Source organism: Protopterus annectens, chromosome 13.part0 (assembly GCF_019279795.1).
Source record: "Protopterus annectens isolate FY-2018-M chromosome 13.part0, PAN1.0, whole genome shotgun sequence".
In the NCBI taxonomy this organism is placed as follows: Eukaryota; Metazoa; Chordata; order Ceratodontiformes; family Protopteridae; genus Protopterus; species Protopterus annectens.
In genome coordinates this window covers 1,250,452,343-1,250,466,589 of record NC_056747.1, presented here as the reverse complement: position 1 = coordinate 1,250,466,589, position 14,247 = coordinate 1,250,452,343, and the positions used below count along the sequence as shown (strand labels likewise).

At 41.8% G+C, this 14,247-nt stretch overlaps 1 pseudogene; it reads right to left on the bottom strand.

Annotated features, from left to right (window-relative positions):
- Window positions 1-13,653: 13,653 nt before the first annotated feature.
- LOC122788444 lies at window positions 13,654-13,753 on the bottom strand (annotated as a pseudogene).
- Between the last annotated feature and the right edge of the window lie 494 nt (window positions 13,754-14,247).

Sequence of the window (14,247 nt, the reverse complement as noted above, 5' to 3'; positions counted from 1 at the left end):
ATTGCAGTTTTATAGTTGACTGCAGCAACATTACAATAGACATGCAATGCATACAGCTCTGCTGCAATTATGTTATGACACCACAGTCCTGCTTTACACCTTATGTATTGTTTATTGTTTTTTGCTTATTGCACTATAGTTTTGATTGTTTATTATTTATTGCATTACAATTATCATAACATATCCATACTTACCACACTCATGGCACTCCCTGGCCAGATGTCTGGCATGAGACTGCATGTTGTGAGCCCTCTCAGCTGCAGCTGTTGATGAGTCTGATATGTAAGGCTATGGAGCACATCATTATGGACCTAATTAACAAGGATATAGAGAATCTCCAAACTCTAGATCCCATGCAATTTGTTTTTTTGAAAGGTAGATCATGCCTCCTCAACCTGGTTGACTTCTTTAAGTCAGTCACCAGAGCTGTGGATAAGGACAAGGCAGCTCATACAGCCTACCTCAATCTGGCCCAAGCCTTTGATAACATTTTCCAGTCAGGAATTATTGATAAACACACCAAACTAGGCATCAACCCCTATATCACTAGGTGGGTTGCAAATTGGCTCACAGATAGAACCCACAGTGTGAAAGGAGTGGACTGACTCCAAGTCAGACTGCTGACCAGTCACAGGTGTCCCACAGGGATCGGTCTTGGGTCCTCTCCTGTTTGGCATCTACTTCTCAGAAGTCCAGGCCAACACAGAAGGACTCTGGCTGACCACGTTCACAGACAACTGCAAGCTGGAAGCCATTATTAACTCCCAAGTGATGCATACATCCTACAGAAAGGCCTCACTGAGATCAATAACTGGTGTAGAAACCTTGGCCTTAAGCTTAATGCCAAAAAATGTATTGTCATCCCCTTTGGGAAAAACTAATTTCCGACTAATTACCACATTGATGGGAGCCCACTGAACACTGAAGCATTATAAGAGATCTGGAGACACAGGTTGACAGAAACCTCTCCTTCGACCACCACATTGCCACTGTGGTCAGAAAGTCCTTCTATGTGGCATATCTCATTACCAAGGGTTTTCTATCAAGGAAGAAAGAAGTCATCATCTTTTTCTACTCTTCCCTCATTAGACCAATCATCAAGTAGAATGCCTCATTTGGCATGTACCTCACTAGACACATGCAACAGCTGAAAAGGCCACAAAAGTACCTCACAAAGAGGATCCTAGGCCATAAACACACATTGTACATGGACAGACTCAAAAAACGCCAGCTATTCTCTGTCTCATATTGTATACTATGAGGTGATCTCTGCTTGACTTACAAAGCCATGTCTGACTCAGCTCGGTTAGAAATGTTACATCTAAAGAAATCCCAATCCCTCTACACCACACACTCCAGAGACCTCAGCCTCATTACCACAATCAACAGAACTTGCTGGAGGTACAGGTTCATAACCCAGAGACTGCCCCATGCTCTGGAATAGACTTCCCATATATGTCAAGCAGAGCAGCTCACTGGCCCTCTTCAAGAGAAATCTTGATGAATGGATGGGAAATAGAAAGTTCACCCCAGGGATCACTCCAGTGGCTCTACTTGATAGATGCACTGGGAACTAATGTCATGTGGCAAAATTCCAGGGCACTTCTATGGGCTAGGCTTGTAGAGGCTCCAAAGCCATTTGCCTGGGACACACCTATGAATCTATGAACCTGAGAGAAGTACACCATTATGCATACTGGTTTTGCACAGATTCAGCTTGGATTTTAGTAAAGTAGTGGCAGAAATACTTACATATGTGTGGGGCATGCCCATCTCTGGCCTCTTGGACCCAGGTGTTCAAAGTTCCCCTCTTCTGTCACTTCAGGTCATCATAGTGGTGACCTTAATATAAGCTGTTTTCCCACCCTTATACATCATACTGCAACATTCAAAAAAGTGTCACATTGCTTAGCATCATGCAAACCTGTTTAGCATCACACAAACTCTCACACAAACTCTCACAGCCATGTTTTAGCAAAGCTTAGCAAAGCACAAACAGTAGTAGCCATTAACCATATTTAAGCAGTGCTTCCAAATGTAACACATTTGTTTTTAAATTAAGCAAAACTTCACTTACATTATAAAAAAAGGTATGACTGCTAGAGACTCAAACCCAGGACCTACTAAGCTTTAGGCTCTGATTCTAACCATTTAGCTACCTGGATATTACATTGACTAGTATACCTTCAAATCTAATACTAAGCTACCTGTTAGTGCTGCTAAGTACCATGCCGCGTCACTCAAACAGGCTTAAATATAACCAGAAATAAATACTTAATTGCATCCAATTTCTATTTTTAGATGTCTAGCAGGTGTCAGCTGTATAGATGTAAGTATAGCTCGGCACTGCTGTGCTCTGCACCGCACAGTGCAAATGGGCATTAAAAATAAATTCACACACATTTCAACATTAGCAGGGTACATTATAGGGATTCTTACCCTGTATATAACATCTGTCCAGTAATTCCCTGGACTATCCACAACCATAGGATAGCCACTACATGACTGCCTACATAGATTCAGTATACCTGTTACTGTGCTCTCCCTTGGCAGTGCGCCATGATTAATATTCATGGTGCACTGCAGAGGGGAAACCATGGCCATGTACACAGGTACATTCTGTGTAGGTTCTACATGGAACCTACACGCATCTCATTGAATCTTGGGGATCGTTCTGAGTTTGTTAATTTCAAAGACAAATATTTCATCATTTGAAATTAATTTAGATAGTCAGATCATTTGGTTATTAATAAATATTCTGGTTTTGGTGAATTGATTATCAACTTCTATAAAATAGAAAAAATTCCTTAAGTTGATTTGCTGCAAATATTCACAGAAATGCCATGAAATAAATTTCTCTACATAGTGACCTCCATTTAATTAATACTGTCAAAATCCATATAATAAGCAAATATTAGTCATGCTTTCTTAATACAAATAAAATCAGCAGATCGATCAGTAGTTCCTAACCAGAGAATGCACACTTGATAAGCTGTACAATATTTAAAAAATCATAAAAAATGTTCCTTCCCACTACCATGTAACTCAATTAGCACATATGGGGGCACAAGCTGTTCCCATAGCTACATAGCTAAAAAAATAAATAAATAAATTAAAAAATAAATATATATATATATTATTCAGCTGCTCTTACTGTAACTGTGTTAGTTGCTCTTCTGCGTGCTGTTATCTGTTCAGTCGCTCCTACTCTGCACTTATCACTGCTTGTATGTAGCCTTCTAATTTACTGCCTTCTGCACTTGTTTTTTAGTCATTTGTTAATTTAATTGCATTTATCTGAACTGCATTTGCCGTAGTGTTGCTACACGCTGGGGTGTGCTGGCCTGCACTACAATTTGAATTGTATTTACTGCTGTTTTAGCTCTTTTCTGTAACAAAAAAAAATTCTAAGCTTGTTTCCTGCCTTTCCTGTAACTAGTCAAGTCCAGATACAGACTTGCTGTATCCAGGACTGCTGGGTAAGCTTCTGAGCCCACCAAGTCTTTCTGTGTTGGAGGGAAGCCTTCCAGCTTATCAGTGGGAGTGGTAAGCACTAGGTAGCCTATCTACCATGGGAAGAGTGGGTTTTGGCCCTGAAATTGTAGCTCATTGGCCGTTTGGGCAGTTTTTCCATCTCCTTCTACTTTCTGGTTAAAAGCCCGTTTTGCATTTGGTCCACACCTTTCCTATAACTAGTGTAATCCAGGTACAGATTTGCTGTATCCAGGACTGCTGGTAAGCTTCTGAGCCCCCCAAGCGCTTCTGTGTTGGAGAGAAGCCTTCTAGCTTATCAGTGGGAGTGGTAAGCACTAGGTAACCTATGTACCACAGAAGGAGTGGTTTCTGGCCCAGAAATGATAGTTTATTGGCCGTTTGAGAAGCTTTTCCATCTCTTTCAACCTTCTGATTTAAAAGCCTATGTTTGCGCTTGTTTCCTGCATTTCCAGTTACTAGTCTAGTCCAGGTACAGATTTGCTGTATCCAGGACTCTCTGTAAGCTTCTGAGCCCCCCCAAGCCCTTCCGTGTTGGAGGGAAGCCTTCTAGCTTATCAGTGGGAGTGGTAAGCATCAGGTAGCCTATCTTCCACAAGAGGAGTGGTCCCTGGCCCAGAAATTGTAGCTATCGGCTGTTTGTGCAATTTTTTTCCATCTCTTTCAACTTTCTGGTTTGAAAGCCTCACTTGTGCCTGTTTCCTGCCTTTCGTATAACTAGCCTAGTCCGGTTACAGAGTTGCTGTATCCAGGATTGTTAGTAAGCTTATGAGCCCCCAAGCCTTTCTGTGTTGGAGGAAAGCCTTCTAGCTTACCAGTGGAAGTGGTAAGCACTAGCTAGCCTATCCTCCATGGGAAGAGTGAGTTTTAGCCCAGAAATTGTAGTTCATTTGGCCATTTGGGCAGTTTTCCATCTCTTTCAACTTGCTGGCTTAAAAGCCTATGTTTGTACTTGTTCCCTACCTTTCCTGTAACTAGTCTAGTCCAGGTACAGATTTGCTGTATTCCAGGACTCTTTGTAAGCTTCTGAGCCCCCCAAGCCCTTCTGTGTTGGAGGGAAGCCTTCTAGCTTATCAGTGGGAGTGGTAAGCATTAGGTAGCCTATCTACCACAAAAGGAGTGGTTCCTGGCCCAGAAATTGTAGCTATTGGCCGTTTGGGCAGTTTTTTTCCATCTCTTTCAACGTTCTGGTTTAAAAGCCGCACTTGCGCTTGTTTCACAACTTTCTTGTAACTAGCCTAGTCCAGATACAGAATTGATGTATCCAGGTGTGTTGGTAAGCTTCTGAGCCCCGCAAGCCTTTCTGTGTTGGAGGAAAGCCTTCTAGCTTATCAGTGGAAGTGGTAAGCACTAGGTAGCCTGTCTACCATGAGAGGAGAGGTTCTTGGCTCAGAAATTGTAGTTTATTGACCATTTGGACAGTTTGTTCATCTCTTTCAACTTTCTGGTTTAAAAGACCACATCTGCGCTTGTTTCCCATCTTTCCTGTAACTAACCTACTGGTAGCACTAGAAAGCCTTAAACTGATACAAGCCTTCAAGCTTAAGAGAGAGACTTTGGAGTGCATAGTATCAGTTTTCTGTACTTTCTTGCTGTACTAAACTGTTTTCCACCTAAACACAGATTTCCAGCAATTATTGTGATTTAAAAGCTTGTTTTTTTCACATATTGTACTTATTTGACTGCCTGCACTTTTAAAAAGTTGTTTTTTGATTAAATAATGTGTTTAACTGTTGCAGGCTACACACTAACGTGTGATAGCCTTTTCTGATCGTTTGTAGTCGTTTAAAGCTGTTTTAAGTGTATTTTTTTTTACTGTTTTTGCCTTATCTTTTCAAACAAAAAAACAAAAAAAAAAATCCTTGTTTCCCACCTTTCTAAGCTAGTATAGTCCATTTTTCAGGCTAGTGTTGAATTCAGGGCTGTGATACTAGTTTCTGAGTTGCCCATAACTTACTTGGATAGAAGGAAGTTTCTCTGTTCACCTGTGAGAGAGGGGAGCTTTGAGCAACCTATCTGTCCCTGGAGGAGTGGCTCCAGCCCAGAAGTTAGTAGTTTATTGGCCATTTTAGGCTAATTTCTATCTCTTTCATTTCCCTACTATAAAACCCGCGTTTTCATGGTTTTGCGCACCGGGCAGTGACGGTTAGCTACAGTTAAATTATTCCCGGTGCCACTAAGTTTCCTCTTCAGTTTTTCCCTTGAAACTAGTCTAACTCTCAACCTAAGCACTCAAAAAGCATCTTACAGCCCAGCACTTGCTCAGATCTAATAGCAAGTACTAATATACCCTGACACTGATTGCCCAGCAGGGCAAGGCTCTTTATTCACCCCTCACCAACCAAGTGACTAAGCAGCTCACCCTACTATTCAGGCATGACCAAAGGGCAACTTCAGGTGCACTTTCCAGTCCAGCTGATGAATCTTGGTATCCTAAGGCAATGTTACAACTGCCTCATGTACACAGACAACCCTCTCCTCCTACCACAAAACACTAACATATGCGAGAGATGCAATTATACAGCCAAACTGGAAGCTAAGCTGTCTCCACCCAAGACTGGAACAGACAGTTAAGAGGAGAAGGTTAACACTTGCACCACAACTCCAGCCGCACACAGACCTACTAAAACAGCACTGGCAAAAAATACACATAAATACATAGAATCATACTCGGAGGCTCTAAATAAAAACCTGCAAAAGCATCAGAGACCTCCAAAGCAGACACCCAAACAACCTGCACTTCCCGTCACAAACCAGGCAACACATAAAATACAAAATCAGTGTGCCGCACAATCACAGCCCTTAAGGCGAAATAACATACCTAACACACTAGTAATAGGTGACTTTATAGTCAGGCACACTGATGTCCCACTCACTAGGCTGGACAAGCAGAAGGTTACTGTTAGCTGCCTGTCAGGATCCAGAATCCGCCACATAACACAAGCACTCAGGTCACTCCAGAACAAGTACATATATGACTCTGTCATTGTTCATGTTGGTGTGAATGACCTGAGACGTACCTCCCTGGACTACATGAAAAGAGACATGGAAGAACTCTCTGATCATGTAGCCCAGGCTGGTATGACCCTGACCCTGAGTAGCATCCTGCCCTCACCACGAATGATACCTCAGTATAAAGAAAAAAAATATCAATTTTAACAATTGGCTAAGCTTCTGGTGTCATTCAAAGGGGATCCAATGTCTGTCAGCCTGGGATGACATGCTCGACAAGCCGCATTGCTTCACAACAGATGGCTTGCACCTGTCACCCCTAGGCTTTCAAATACTGGCCAAGGCTCTTGCTGCCTCCATAGTGCCTTTTTTAGGCAAGGCTCAAAAGTCAAACCCACCTCCGTAAACAGCACAATTAACAAAAAACTGAGGGTTATGCAACTCAACTCCAGGAGTTTAAATCTCAAAATGCACGTGCTCAAAGCACTCCTCAGTATGGAGAATGTCGACATCTGTGCAGTAACTGCAACCTGGTTCAAGGCTTCAGAAAGCACCTCAGCACTACCGGGCTACAACTCATACCACATGTTTCAGCTACAGAACACGGACTGAAACACAAAAGGAGGAGGTGTATCCATATTCATCAAAGATACCTACACCGCCAGGTTACTGGTGCAGCATGATACCTCTGAGATCATCCATGTGCAACTAACATTGAGCAAATCGGCAATGCAAATTGTGGCCTGCTACAGATCACCCTCCATGACCCAGGACCACCAGTCCACCTTTCTGGAGACACTGGAAAACATGAAGGTTCTACTTAACACCCTGATATTGGGCGATTTCAATTACCCTACCATTCACTGGGAAAACTACTCGGGTACAAATTCCCAGGCCTAGCGCTTCCTGGAATTCATCAACTCAAATGCCCTGGATCAGCTGGTAAACTCCTCTACCAGAGTTGAAAGCATATTGGACCTGGTCATCACCAACATGGTCAACCTGTCACTGGTTAGATCAGACCATAAACTAATCACTCTGGATGTCAACACCCCACCACCATCCCCAACTAAGGAAACCACAGTAAAAAACTTTTCTAAAGCAAACTTCACCTTACTTAAGACAGAGGTGGTAAGTTTCACAGCTCCCACGCTAAAGGATAACACTGCCCAAGATGCATAAACCTTTACAAATGCACTCTATGAGCACCAACAAGGATACATGGATCATGCTATCCCTAGCAAAACCAAGACTCACTCCTCTAAGAGAAGGAAACCAGTTTGGTGGACCCCTGCAATAAACATGTTATACAATAGAAGGAGGAAACTAGTTCAGAAAAAAGCAAATCCCAAGAAGGAAAGACATCCCTGATCAGTATCAGTAAGAAACTGAGGTCCCTCATGAAATCATCCAAGGCTAACTTCGAAAGAAAAATAGCAAGGATTCAAAAGATAACCACAAAGCCTTCTTCCTCTATGTTAAGAATCTAAGTGGCAACTCGCAGATATGCACTGAACTAGTGCAAAATAGCACAAAATATACTGAACCTACTGATATTGCCAACATCCTGGCAGATAGATTCAGTGCAAACTTCACCCCCCTCTCACCTCCAAAAGGGCCCACAACAATACCGGAAAAGTGTAGTGTCCCAAAAATCACAGACACAGAGGTGAAAGCCCTTTCAAAAGCCAAAAACACAGAGTCAATGGGACCAGATGGTGTCCCAGGCTGCATCTTGCACGAACTACAAAATTAACTAACTCCCCACCTAAACACGCTGTTCAACCTCAGCCTCTCCACAGGCTACGTACCCATAGAATGGTGCACAGCAACAGTTATTCCTCTCCACAAAGGAGGGGTCACAACTAACCCTGGTAATTATTGCCCCATAAGCCTGACTAGCCTGGTCTGCAAGGCTATGGAGTGCATCATCATGGAACTCATTAACAAAGACATTGGGAAGCTCTAAACACTTGACCCGACCCAGTTCGGCTTTGTTAAGGGCAGATCATGCCTACTAAACCTGGTTGACTTCTTTGAGACAGTCACAAAGGCCATAGATGAGGGAAAGGTTGTTCACACAGCCTACCTTGAACTCACCAAGGCTTTCGACACCATTCCCCACTCGGGTATTACAGAAAAACTCACCAGCCTGAACATAAACCCCTATGTCATGAGATGGGTTGCCAACTGGCTTACAGACAGAACTCACACAGTAAGAATAGCGGGCTCCAGGTCCAACTCTAAACCAGTCACAAGTGGTGTCCCTCAAGGCTCAGTCCTGTGACCCCTACTGTTCGGCATATACTTCTCAGAATTACAGGCAAACACAGGAGGACTATGGCTAACCAAGTTCACCATTGACTGCAAACTGGGTGCCATAATTGACTCTCCGGCTGACACGGACATCCTCCAAAAGGGCCTTACTGAGACGGACACCTGGTGTCAAAGTCATGGCCTTAAGCTAAATGCCAAAAAATGCATAGTCATCCCATTTGGGAAAAAACAAAACACCCATGAATTACCACATAGGTGGCAGCCCCCTTAATACAGAAGAGGTAATAAGAGATCTGGGGACCCAGGTAGATAGCAATCTCGCCTTTGACAATCATATTGCCAAAGTAGTTAGGAAATCCTTCTATGTGGCCCATCTAATTACTAAAGGGTTCGCATCTAGAAATAAAGAGGTTAAAGTGCCCCTCTACTCGTCACTCATAAGACCCATCATAGAGTGCAATGCCCATTTTGGATGTACCTCACAAGACACTTCCAACAGCTGGAAAGACCACAAAAGTATCTTACCAAGAGTTTTACTGGTCTCAAACATATGTCCTATACAGCCTGACTGAAAAAACTCCGGCTGTACTCAGTGGCATATCGCTTACTCAGAGGTGATCTCTGCCTGACTTACAAAGCCATGTCCAACTCAGAATTGATGGACATGCTCCACCTAAAGAAATCCAAATCACTGCGAGCCACGCGCTCTAGTGAGCTAAACCTCGCCACAACAATAAATAGAACATGCTGGAGGCATAGATTCCTGTCACAGAGACTCCCCATGCTTTGGAACAAAATTCCAAATTACATCAGGCAGAGCCCCTCACTAACACTCTTCAAGAGAAACCTTGACGAGTGGATGGGTAACAGAAAATACACCCCTGGGATCACTTCATTGGCTCTGCTTGACAGAGGATCAGTTAATTAATCAATGGGGTGGTGAAAGCCGACACACTCTGGCTAGGCTTATAAATGCCCTCGGGCAGATAGCCTAGTACCTACCTATGAACCTATGAACCTATGAACATCTGCAAGTTGATTATAATATTCACCATCAAAAAATGCAAAGTTGTTCTTTAATGGAATTTCCATAAAATCCTTGTTCTGTTTATACTCCACACTACTTATAAAACTGAAGTGGGCTAAATCTCATTGAACTACTCTATACCTTATTTGTGGGGAATAACTGAAAATGCATTTTTAACATTAAGTGTAACAGAACAAGTTATCAACCATATCAAGTACTCTAATATTGTTGAAAGAAGCCCAAGAATCCTTCAGAATATGTTGAACCTGTTTATAGGAGATGTTTAATGTCTGATCAATGAATTTCAGCAAGTGTTCAATCAATTGCTGATGAAATAGGCAATAGCTCAAGCCACTGAAGGATCAACAGTATCATCTGCCATGAAGCTAGGAGGAAGACATCGTCCCTTAGGAGAGTTCTTCAGCATGACTGTAAGTAGAAGGTTATAAGGTATCCCCTTTGTTCTAGCCAGAATCACATGGTAGAAAGGCAACCAACCACTACAGTCCCAAAACGGAGTAGTGAATATCAAGTACAGTAACGGATAATCTGGGGGTGCAGAAACAGCTGCTGAAATATTTTACTATATGCACTGGTGTAGCCACAAGTGATGCAGATTTAGCAAAACTCAACTATCAGCATAGAGGAGTAAAGCTCTGAGCTGTTAATGAGCTACCACCTATGCATAGGGTGCAGGGTTTGATTCCTTTACCTGGTGTATAACTCTGAGTAAGTCACCTAAACAGACAATGCTCCCAGGTTGCCACTTGAAAAGGGACAGCCTGTTCAGTGGGCTTTCCCATCACAAAAGGTAAAAAAAAAAATCAAAGGTTTGTTAGGGAGAAAAGTGGAATATTCATGAAAGAGGATGCTGCTGTCCTTCCAGAAACATTTAGCATCACTGCCAGTCTGCTGGTGTGGAGAAGGTAACTATATGTGCAACCATGGACCCCAGGTTAGAAACAGAGGAACATTCATTAGAAAATCATTGGAGTGGGTCATACAAGCAGTGGCCTGCTTTGCTTTTCTGGACTGATGGCAAAGGATGAACTATAAATTAATGTTTGTCAGTGAAAGATGGTATGTGCTGATGTACTGGGAGTTCATGCATAGGAGCATGCGCATGAACTATGATGTCATCACACATGTGAGAATTTTAAATGTGAAGTTAACCTAGGGTCTGGGTAGAGATCCTCCCTGAGAGACCAAACCTAATACTGTAATCATCACATCAGCTCATAAACAGGACAATAAGTGTTCATAATGCATGTTTGGAGAGGTTTGAGTTCAGGCATCTCTCTTGTACTCCATCTGTAAATTACCCTGATGTGCTAATGTTTAAAACCCTTTCTGCTTCAGATAATTAATTAAAAATTATTGCTTTTTCCAGAAATCTAGGCTGGAAAGTATTCTCCCAAGGAAATAGGCAATGTTGAGTTTATAAAGCATGCAGCTCATTGCAAAAAAAGGTTAGTGTCAGGAATGTTACACGCGCGCGCTCACACACACACACACACACACACACACACACACACACACACACACACACACACACACAGACACACACACACACACAGTAAATCAGTGCCAGTGTATAAATCACAGCCATCCTGGCACCCTACCTTTGTTGGAGCTCAAATTGTAAAATAGGTATAATATAATGACTTGTTTCTTGAAGTAAGAGTGATGGCGTTGCTGGTACGGTATGTGATGTAGATGGATCGACAAAGGCAGACAGGGGATAATATAGTGGTCACCCAGGAGGTGAACTCTGACCCAGTCTTCTATAAAAGAGGGGCTAAGTAGCCGGATGTGCTTGGTCTCCTCATGCAGTAGCTGGTCTGATGGCTTCATGTTATCCATCAATACACCTACAGTGGACATTATACATTCAATAGAGCAAAGGTAAATCATACCAAGCACAATTCATGCCACGTCTGAGGCCATGGTATTTGATGAAAATAAAGTTAAAAACAAGGTAGACAGACATGTGGGACAGAAGCTAACTCATGACTGTAAGAAGGGAACATACGAATGCAAAATTAAGTAGAAATTAATAAAGCAATGCATGTTCTTTTTTTCAATAAATCATATTGCTCAGATATTGTAATATAATTCAAAGTACTACAAGGGAAATGTGGACTTACATGATGGGGAGAGTGCTGTTATGGGAAACTAGATATCAGCTGCATACTGGAGGAATATGCAGACATAAGGACATTCTACCGCAGAGGTGTAACTGGCCAAACTTGGAATCAGAGATGCTAAAATGCCAAGGATGTTGGTTGGGGGGGTCCTAGTAACTCCAAGAGTCATCTTTGCTCAGAAGCTTTATGTAATGAAAGAAACATAATGGGGGGGGGGGGTGAATGTACTAGAAATAAGTATGATCTTAGGTCTCCCCTGAGACATTGTGTTATGTCCAGTGGGATCTACATGTCCACTTGGATATACACTGACACCAAACTATAATAAGCAGATTTATGTGACTCTTTATGTGAATGCTAAACAGGAGCTGGTTATACTACTCACATACTCATTCAGTTAGTTTCTTCCACATCACCTCACTTATCCACCTAAATAGAGCAGTGTGCAGATGTGTGAAGATAATCCTTTTGGGGGGCAAATCTTTAGGGTGAGACTGGTCTAACAACTGGAAGGGAAGACTATTAGACTAATGAATGTTGATGACCCCCATGGAAGAGCAACAACAACAGTAGTGCCACTGTGAAAGGCTTGTGTTTTAATAAACTTATTACACCAAGACAGGAGGAGAGACTGACAATTCCCTCTCACTATTACTGCATCTCATTTTATTTTTTGTTGTATTGTTTTTTTCTTCACCTCTCTCAGTCTAAGGATTACAAGAATGCAGTGTTTACCGCAATTGTCTGATATTAACATTGCTGATCCTTTTACCCTGCGGTCATATTCAGATATAAAAAGTGAATTTCAAACAAAGTTATAAGATGCAAAAAATAATTTACTTAATATTCTGACAGAAAAGGGAAGTAGAGTTTTATAAATAAAGAGGACTTCTAGGCATACTTCTTAACTTACAGAATTTCACACAATGTCCAGATTTTTCATCATATATTTGGTCTGTTACTCTGTAAAATTTGAGGTTTTCAGACAAATCTTGAGGAGTGAAGTCAGTGAATAATGACAGACATTTGACATTTCAGACTTAATATCAGAAAATAAAACATGCTAATGTACAACTTGTTATTGTAGTAACTTTCTAAGTTCATAAGAGCAATATTTGAAATATGTCCCTGATTTTGCCCCCCCCCCCTAATATTTTGTCCTCAATTCCTGCACTAAGTGATTGAGAGATATGCTCCTAAGCAATTCTGGAAAGGTATTTCTTTTCACTGACAGACAGAGAGAGAGAGAGAGAGAGAGAGAGAGAGAGAGAGAGAGAGAGAGAGAGAGAGAGAGAGAGAGAGAGAGAGAGAGATGGGTGTCACGAAAGAGCATTCCTGATGAAACAATTGGTTCTACTATGAAATGCCAACTTCCTGAAAGTCAGCATTCCAAAAAGAATGAAAACAAATGTCTGAAAAACAAAAGGGCGAAAAACTTTTTTTTTCTTATTCATTGCAGGGGTAAATCTCCCTGTAGCCCCCTATGTGGAGGGCATGTTCCTACCCCCCCCCCCACAAATTTATATATATAAACTCCATATTTGCACCAAGTCAAGAAAGAGAGAGATCTCTGCAATGGCAAGGATTTCCTATGGGAAAAGCATTCGGCGTTATGCCATTCATTTCTTTTCCTGTGGGCTACTGATGCTCCAGCAATTTCACCTCAACTTTATGTAGGAAAGCCATGGTAAATCAGATTATAATTAATGCTAGAATGCAAGAATATATGGGGCTGACAAAAGACATATCCTGGAATGGGAAGAGTTTAAGAGAAACTTGAATGCTGCCTTGAAGAGACAGTTTAAACTGATAAAAACAGATACTACACTTGATCTTAGCCAAAAAGCCTAGAAGCAGTTATCTGAGAAACAGAAAAATTGGTAATGAGGATGTGCTATGCACTCCTCTGTGACAGCTGAAGTTTTTATGCGACAGCTTATTCCCTGCTTTAGACTGTATATAATGGATAACTGATGTATTTCTTTCACTTACTTCCCAGTTCATGACTAAATGTAGATGTTGTATTATGTACAGTGCGCATTTATTTATCAATCACCCTCTCCAGAATTTTAGAACAGTGTGACAGCTGTTTAATATCCCTGTACTGCCAACAGTTATGAATGTCCCCTTTGTAAACCTTGGCACTATTGCTTATTATCCAGTCATCTGGACTACACCTTTCTCTCCATGCTACTATAAGTACCCTCAGAAGCCATTTCTCCCCTATCTCAGCCATCATTTAGATCATATCTGCCGTAACCTCGTCTGGGCCTGATGTATTCCCTGACTTTATTTTCCTCAGTGCTGTTCTTACTTCTACTCAGGTGGGCTCCTCCACTTCATTCATCATAG